Source organism: Temnothorax americanus, unplaced genomic scaffold (assembly GCF_048541705.1).
Source record: "Temnothorax americanus isolate GAGA-0224 unplaced genomic scaffold, ASM4854170v1 Scaffold6, whole genome shotgun sequence".
NCBI lineage: Eukaryota > Metazoa > Arthropoda > Insecta > Hymenoptera > Formicidae > Temnothorax > Temnothorax americanus.
The window spans coordinates 468,421-477,192 of NW_027509751.1; the positions used below are offsets into that span (position 1 = coordinate 468,421).

Sequence of the window (8,772 nt, forward strand, 5' to 3'; positions counted from 1 at the left end):
TATATGAGAGGCCGTAGAAGAAAAAACAAATTTTCATTGGTTTATAATAGCAAGTAGGGAAATCGATCAGCAGGCCATTGGGAATAAGGATTAATTAAATATGGAAATTAGATTCGACGCGTCCGATATCAATCGTAATTTGAGAGAGCGAATACATAATCTCATTTTGCAGATTATCAAGGCCGTTACATATATATGTATGTAAACGGTAAAAATTAAACGGAGAGAATAAAAGAACGACACAAAATGAATGAGAAAATTGGATCTCAAGAAACTGATCGTTCGAGATAAAATAAGACCCGAAAAAATATTTTTTAACATTATCTCCATTATCTATTTTACACTAATATATAATGGGCAAGCAACTCTTTCACTCGCGCAATCTTTTTCACAAGCGAAAATACAAAAAAAAATCATTTTCACAGTTCGAAAGCTCCGTATTCCTTCGACGAGCTTCTCGCAAACCGGCAATTATCGGCGTACACGGTCTCTTTCTCTTTATTCAAAACTAAACATTGTTTACGGTGGCGCTTTGTGCCGCTGCCCGCGGCAGTTCCGCGCTTTGAGCGGCGAGATATCGCGTACATACGCGAAATGCAATGCGGCAATGGCAGCGGTATAGCGGTATAGCGGTAGCGGCAGCGGCATCGGCAGTAGCGAATAATAAATAAAGACGAAAGGCGTAGCCTAAACGAGCAGTCGGGGGCAGCGCATGCGGTCGCGCCGTCCCTGGTCGGCGACGTCGCGGTGCCGGACGGAGAGGGACGCGGCGAGAGGGGGTAACCGACGGCCGTCGACGGGGTGTCAGGGGCGGCCGGGCGGCCGTGCCAGACGAGGCGAGGTCAGTTATCCGCCACGCCCGACGTCGACGTCGTCGCTACGGTACGGTACGGCGCATTGCATTTTCGGCGGTTCCGCGCCGCGCCGCGCCGCGCCGCCGCCGCCGCCTGCGTATATCGCCGCATTGCCAACGTTTCTCGTTTTTTCCTTCCCACGACCAACCTCCCTCTTCTAAGGTCACCACCCCCGCGTCCGTTCCCTCGCTCGCGCTATCCCTTTCTCTTTCTCTCTTTTCGCGGGTCTCTTTTTGCTCCGTCTCTCCCTCTCTTTCGCTCTTTCCCGTTATTTCCCGATTACCGGACTTCGCCCTTTTGTTTTAGTTCTGATTTCTCTCTCTCCTCTCTCTCTCTCTCTTCTCTCGTCGTTTTTTCCTTTCTAATGATTTAATTTTAAACTTTCTGTATTACATCGGATGGATTTCCTTTTGTAAGATCGTTATTGTTTGATTGATTGTCCTGTAATTGCATTGAATGTCGGAGAGCGATGATTGTTGTAGATAAATTAATTCGTATAAACCGGATATTTATCGCATCGAATAACAAATGTATTTTTAATTGATATTGGCGTTTCACAGGTTGTCAAGCTAATTTCACATATCCTATTAGAATTAATCGAAGCAGTTCTGGTAATCGCTCGCATCGTTTGTCAAGGACAATAAAATGACGAAAAATCAGCTTCCTTTCTCAAGAAGAGAGAGTCCCTATAAATTCTATTTTCTATCGTGTACATCCTTGAATTTTAACCACATTCGCTTACGTATCTCCTTTCGCGCCCCGGCGGAATCTTTTCTTTTCCCGAGTGCAATAAATGTCTCCCCCTCTCTCTTCCCCACCCCTGCAACGTCGTTGCGGGTTTGACCGAGACCGAGCATCCATGCCACGATGCGTCGGAACCGCTCGCGCGAGTCGCATAGTCGTTGTTTTGCGACGCCGGCGCGGCGAACGGAATCTGGCGATGACCATCTGTCTGTCCATCCGCCGCGCCGTTCGCCTCCGATACCGGGAGAACCGATATTTTCGATTCCGTATGCCACGCGCTCTCCTCTCGGCTGTAACTCCTATCCCGTGCACGCGCGACGCGGCTCGATCGGGAGCGACTTCTCGTCGAGCCGCCCACGCGAGCACGCGCGGATCAATGTCGAGGTGCATCTGTACGGGGAGAAGAACGAGCAACGACATACCGTTTTAGGCGCGACCGTATATGCGCCACCCTAATTTTCCACACGCTCGAAAATGGACGGATAATGGGCTCATCGGGCGGACGCGCGACGTCCGTGTGAATTTATTCCTCCTCGCGTTATCCACGGATGTATGTACATACTCGTGCTGCTGGTCGGTGGAAAAAAATTAATTTTTCTCGCATCGGAATCAAGTACATCGATGACTTTTCAACTGTCGGCGCCAAGTCAATAGATTTATCGTTCGATTTAATCCTCGCGGATTAATTACGTCGTAACTTATGTAGCGGAATTCTTGCAGCAAAGTTATTCGAACCTACCTTCGTCCCTCTTCGTGAACAATCATCTGCGGAGACTTAAGGCTACGGCTGCAGCCTATGTTATAGCCATCACTCGGCGTTATCGGAAGCGTAACTGACGAGCGGAGCGACTAAAAGCCTGCGATATTATCTGCTCGCGTATATAGCCCGTCGGTATTTCCATTCTTCGCTTTATCTCCGAGCTCTCTGTCTCCTGTGTCCTTTTGGAAATCTATCGCAACGTGTCACAGCAGTATCGATTCGCCGCGCACGTTTCTCTTTATCGCGCGCGCGACGTCTCTGCAACGCGCAGGCCGTGCACGTTGTGTGTTCCACCTTGCACCGGCTGCAACGAGATAGGTGCCAAGACACTCGGACGGTAATGGCTGCTACAATAATGCGTTTGCGGGAACGTTCGAAATAAATTTATGACGTAGGTCCATCCAGCATACGTCTCAGCATCCGATAATTCTGAACGTTTCTTCTTCAATAAAATGCAACAAAATGAACTTTTAAAAACACGGCAGAGAAAAATCAGATAGCTCGGACTGTGAAGAAAATCATGACGCTGACCGGCTAATTAGTCGAACGATAAGGTCCGATTTGCGTGCTTCACGGTGCACGGTTCCTCACCTCATTTACATGTTGCGAATCTTCCGATTCTTTAAGAACCGAGTATATACACGTTCAGAAAACTAACGGTTATCTAGAAGCGGAATCGTACGCGCGTCGAACGACCGGTTTTCGAACGACCGGATATCACGGCCAAGCACAGGTTTTATATCACGCTTTTTGTCGCTCGGTCTTTATTATCGGTCGACTTGATCGAATAAATCGAACACGACCCTTACCTCTCCGAGATACTACATGAGGCGAGCTGCGGCGGACGACGGTTCGCCGTGGCGAGTTGCGCTTCGCTAAGAAGATTAATTGTAGACTGCAGGAAGGACCGCCGCCGATTTCGCGCGGATACGGCACCCGTATTACGGCTCGCACTTCCGGTTCCGCGATCATGCGTGTGATCGATACTTACCATGCGCGACTGCGGCCCCCCCCTCCCCGGTCCGCTTTGCAGCCGCAAACGCGCATTTCGAATATCGGAATACGAACTCAAAAAATCGATCACGTAAAACATTGCTACTCGCAAACATTTTATTAATTAGACAAACACACACAAAATATTGTTCATTTCTTTAAATTTTCTACAAATTTTTTTCATTTCTTAAAAGAAGACATTTTCAATGTAGCTCGATTAGAAACGGAATTAATTTCAAGATTAATTTGTAATACTTTAATTCGCCGTTGGACAAAAATTAAGTTCGAATTTCCGAGACATGGTCGCTTTCCGAGCTCGCTACTGCAATCGAATCATCGTCTCGTGTCGGTCTGCAGGGCCATTCGAAGACTCCGTCAGGGTCGTTCCGAAGAGCGAGCATCGTCTCGTGTCGCGATCGCAATATGCACTTGAGGCACTTGAGACACGTGAGAGAGGGAGGGAGGGAGAGAGAGAGAGAGAGAGAGAGAGAGAGAGAGAGAGAGAGAGAGAGAGAGAGAGAGAGAGAGAGAGAGAGAGAGAGAGAAAGCGAGATAGAGAGAGAGAGAAAGCGAGACAGAGAGAGAGAGAAAGCGAGACAGAGAGAGAAACGGCGTTAATGAGACAAAAGAAGGCGAGTCCGCGAGAGGAAAAAATTTGGCCGAAGAAGCTGACCGAAGCCACTGATGGCGTGAGTGTTTTCAAACCGTAAGCGCGTGACGATAAATTAAAAGTTTAGCACAAAGTTCAGCACATCGAACACGAGTATGCCAACACGAGCGGAGAATCCGATTCATCGCTCGGCATTAAATAGCGAGCAGCCTACACGTTTTATCGCTTGCAGATGTTTTTATGCACGACGTAACGACGCACTGCGGACAGTATAGGTATATGCTCCCGAGTTCTTTCTTTGCAGCGGAAGCCGTAATCGTACCTATATGATCGCTCGAACGGCACACGATTTGATTCCTCAGACGCATTAATTTCAGTTTTAGGGATTTAGACGTCCGTTTCCCACAAAATGTTATCCTCTTCTCGCTCGAAATAAAGACGAATATGAGGCCGATATAAGGCTATACGAAAAGCGGGCGAGAGGTGTTATAAAAAATGTTATAAAAGTTATAAAAAAAAGAAGCGAGGATTAATATCGTAGGTGGTATATCCTCGGCGCAGAACTCGTAGAAAGTTTGCGTGTGTGGAGGAGGATGACGAGCAATAAAAATCGCCGGGTAAGTCTGGTCAGTCCTGGTTCCTCTCAGCGGGGAACTTGGGTCGATGGTGGAAGCTAGGCCGAGTCCCAATCTCTCGCTATATGCACCTCTCCTATCCTCTCTCTCTCTATATATATATATGTATATATATATAAGCTTTCTTTTCTTTTCCTCCGTGGAATTGGTCCCGGTCGTCCCGGAGAACCCTAGAGACCTTCGCGAAAACATCGGTCGCGCGTTCTCTTAACTCGCTCGACGACGCTCTCTCTCGGGCCACTCTAATAAATATTTTACCTCGCTGAAATTTTACCGGCGCTCCGAATGCATTTCCTCGCGCTCCGTTATGGAAAAGAGGTGTTCTCCGTGCGTTTGCGCGCCGACTGTCGTACAAATGCCATAACACTCGTCGAATGCATTCCACGAGCGCTAAGCGCGGGTCGCGAGCTCAGGAGTTCAGCAGTTCGGCGGCGTTTTTGGGATGCACAAACGCAACGAATCGCGTCCCGAAAAATTGCGACGCGTGCACCGGCGCGGCGGCCTCGCCCGCGCAAAGAATTGGCAACGACAAAGCAACAACAATGAGCGCCCGGTTGCCGAGAATTTCTTTCATTTCCATGCAACGGCGTGTGTAATTATAGACTTTCAAGGACACCAGACACGTCGTTGAAATTAACATGTGGGAGCTCTCGCGGCTCTTTGTTGCAATAAATTCGCCAAGTACTTAACTCCGGGTTTCCTCCGCATTTGCGGCGCTTAAAGCTCGTCACGCGTCTAAAATAGCACGAATACCTTCGCGACGATATATACGAATGCACTCCTAATTCGTGATTCGTCATCGGAATAACATTGTCAGCCAGATTGTATACATTAGAAGCCGATTTAGTAACAAGATTTATATCAGAATTGTTTTCGAAATATTAAATCGATTGCTCACAGGATCGATTGAGAAACCTGGGAAAGGGCAAAATCGTCCAATTATAGACGCGGGATATTTGCGTATTCGTGTATTCTGATTAAGATACGTTAGACGTACACAATGTCACATTTCTTATATATTTCGCCGTATATTTTTACGCTTGATTACAATTTGTTCGCGTTAAAGCGTCAGAGGGGCGCTCGCCCGTCGAAAAGATGTGCGCACGTGGCGCACACATATCTCCATTTTCGCACTGCAGCGCACCAGCTGCCTGTGCGAGCATCGGAAGCGAGCGTTCTCGACGACGACGACGACGACGACGACGACGATAACGTTTCGCACACCGACCGCGACGCAAAGGCGAATGCGCGGGGTCCAAAGGCAAACGCGGTCATTACGCTCAGCTGCGCGACAAATTAAACGGACAAAGGTCCGCGTACTTGACTTTGAATTCCGCCACCGACTATACTACGAAAACGATCGTCAATGGTGCACTTTAAACGCTCGCCTCGCTTCCTTTCTCTCCCCCTCTCTCTCTCTTTTTCTTTTCGCGACCCGTTCCCTCGGCCGGCTTTGTCCTCCGCCGCATAAAAGCGCGTAGCGCTGATTATTTTCGATTAACGTTTTTATTTGGCCGTTCAACTGGCGTATATTGAAAATCGCAATGCACTTTCCTAATAATCCATGTAGAATTATTCCTATTTTACTTTCTATAAAGAAAATATAATGGAATTCTAAAAAAATGTCAAGACAGAAATATTAGTATTTACCACTTTATGTAGATAAATAAAATACATGATTTAAAAAAGGTAAATGCAATTTTAGGAAAATTGACGTTCGTTGGGCGTTTCGAGTTGCCAAAAAATTGTAAAATATTTTGATGAACGCTCACCAGTACTTTCGGGAAGTTCGTAACGTTGTATATAACGTTTGTAATTATAGACGGTACGGGTACGGTGATCGATGGATACGAGTCTGCGGATGGTGAAGCACCCCCCGCTGCCCCCGCCCCCGTTCGTCTGACGCGCGGTCCAACAACCACCCGGCCCTCGCTACATCTCCCATCTGCCTCGGTACGTTATTGGCACCGGCTGATATGGCCGATGCGAATTCGCTATATAGCGATGCGCGGCGATCCCGACTGAGAGGCGAGAGCGAAAAATACGGGGTGAGCGGGGAATCGGACGGACAGTCGTTTCGTACGTTATGCCCATATGCGCGCCACAAAATGCAAAAAAATATCTCACGGTATAAAGGATATAAATATCATCCGAGAGTACGCCTTCGATATAGCGACGAAAAAAATGTAGAAAAATAAAAAATTATGATATGTAAAAAGAGAACGCTAACGTCGGCCACAAAAACAAATAAGATTGTTCATCGCTAACGAAGCTTGGATTTTTTTCCTCGACGACTGAAACCTACTTAGGCTAAATGAGTTTTATTAAAGTTTCTTATAATATATGTATATCTGAGACAATTCATTTTGTTGAAATAATTCATGTTCTATTTTTTATTTAATGTAAAGATTTAATGTAAAGAATTGAACATGTTCGTTGCAATTTTCAAGCAAATCGTGGATACTTATCTAATATGGCATACCTACTATTAACTTGAGATCCATTTTCGATGTGTGTTAAACAATGTTCAGGACGGATACCGAGACTGTCGAGCGAATCGAATGATAACGCCGAGTGAGCAGCGAGATCAGGCGCTTATGCAACTCCGAATTGAGTCGTTGAGATTTGCGACGGAAGATAGAACCGAGTGTGTGTGTGTGTGTGTGTGTGTGTGTGAGAGAGAGAGAGAGAGAGAGAGAGGGGCAAAGGGCTGTAAGCAGATGCTCGAGTACCTTGCTTCGCCGCGCATTAGCATTTGATACACCTGGTAATGCCGAGCGAATAATCAGCCAATCTGGCCGCGAGGTTTACACTTCGCCGCCTGCCGTCTAATCGATAAGGCGATTCTCTCTCAAGCATTCCGCGAACGCGAGTCAGCCGTGTGCGAGAACCGAGTTCGGGAATCGTTCACCGAGAGGCCGCGCCCCAAAATCTAAATCCCCGAACAGTTTGGTAGGACGCAAGTCGAGGGAGATTGTTCTCAAACTTGTCTCCTTCGGATTAACGCTCGGATAATTCGTTTCCATTAATGACGTCAGTCATCGGTAATAGTTTAACGCAGCGTAACGCGGTTACCTTCGAAAATAATTTCGTTGTTTTTAAATAACTGATAAACTACCTCGGAGAAAGATCTTAAGGTTCGGCCCTGCGACGCGACATCGGGCGGAAGTAAATACGGTCCGCGTTTGATCGGTCGCCAGGCCGGCCGCCCGATATAAAATTTCCATTTGGGTCGGCGGCCCAATAGTGCGTTGATTATCGATCGCGTATATGCGGCATACCGCACGGCGGTTCAGCCGCGCGGAGCTAAGTACATACCGGTCTGGCGACGAATTGGTTTCCATGTTGGCGCTGGAATAAGGATTTCGCCTCGAAAAACAACAGATATGTACGTACACCTCAGATGAACAAATCTGCGCCAAATCCTTCTCCGGAATTATTTATTACGTTAAGAAACGAAGCGTGAAAGAGCGCTCCAATGATTCTATTTGCAAACGTTATATGTATAACATTTGTTTACCAGAGTATCACTATTTTTAATATTAACGTCGTGTAACAGCAATGTTTGATTAGAGCTATTTATTAGTACTTAATATTATACGATTCTTATAAGCTGATAAAACGAAAAAGACGTACCTACGTATTTCAAATTAATCCGACACTTACTTTATGCCTCGTTATATCGTAAACTCGTTATACGTCGTCGTAGACGTAGACGATCCTTCCTTATTACTCCGTTGCTCGTACAGCCACCCCGATATCCGCCCTAGCCTCGATCGCGATTCGCGCGATATAGTTCTAGGTCGGATATAGCTCGCGCGAGCGTACACGCTAGCCGACGAATGCTCCGCGGCATTAAAATTTCAGCGACGTACGGTTTACGCCGGGGCACTTGTACGTACACACGCCGGATGTATAAATAGCCGGGCGCTTCTATAAGAGGGAGCGCGTCGAGGTAGGGGGTAACGCCTTCGGCATTTTCAATGAACTCGTTAGAGCCTAGAGCCGCGGTCGCCGCTTCGATCTCTCGTTCACCCGTTGATAAGGGCTTGGCGCGCGCTTTAAAGTTCCGCGACGCCGACGCGACGCCTCGTTTCATCTCGCTATCGCTTGATCCGGCGACCATCGGCAGGTCTACGGGAACGGCGCGCGCGCTGCATCGTGTCCCCCCACGAT

General features: G+C 47.4%; 1 long non-coding RNA gene across 1 annotated transcript; it reads left to right on the forward strand.

Moving 5' to 3' along the window:
• The first annotated feature begins 2,345 nt into the window (after nt 1-2,345).
• Nucleotides 2,346-8,255, forward strand: LOC143904973 (uncharacterized). The gene is made up of 3 exons (XR_013259087.1): nt 2,346-4,236; nt 4,339-4,578; nt 6,419-8,255. It is a non-coding gene; the product is annotated as an uncharacterized LOC143904973 (long non-coding RNA).
• The last annotated feature ends 517 nt before the right edge of the window (nt 8,256-8,772 follow it).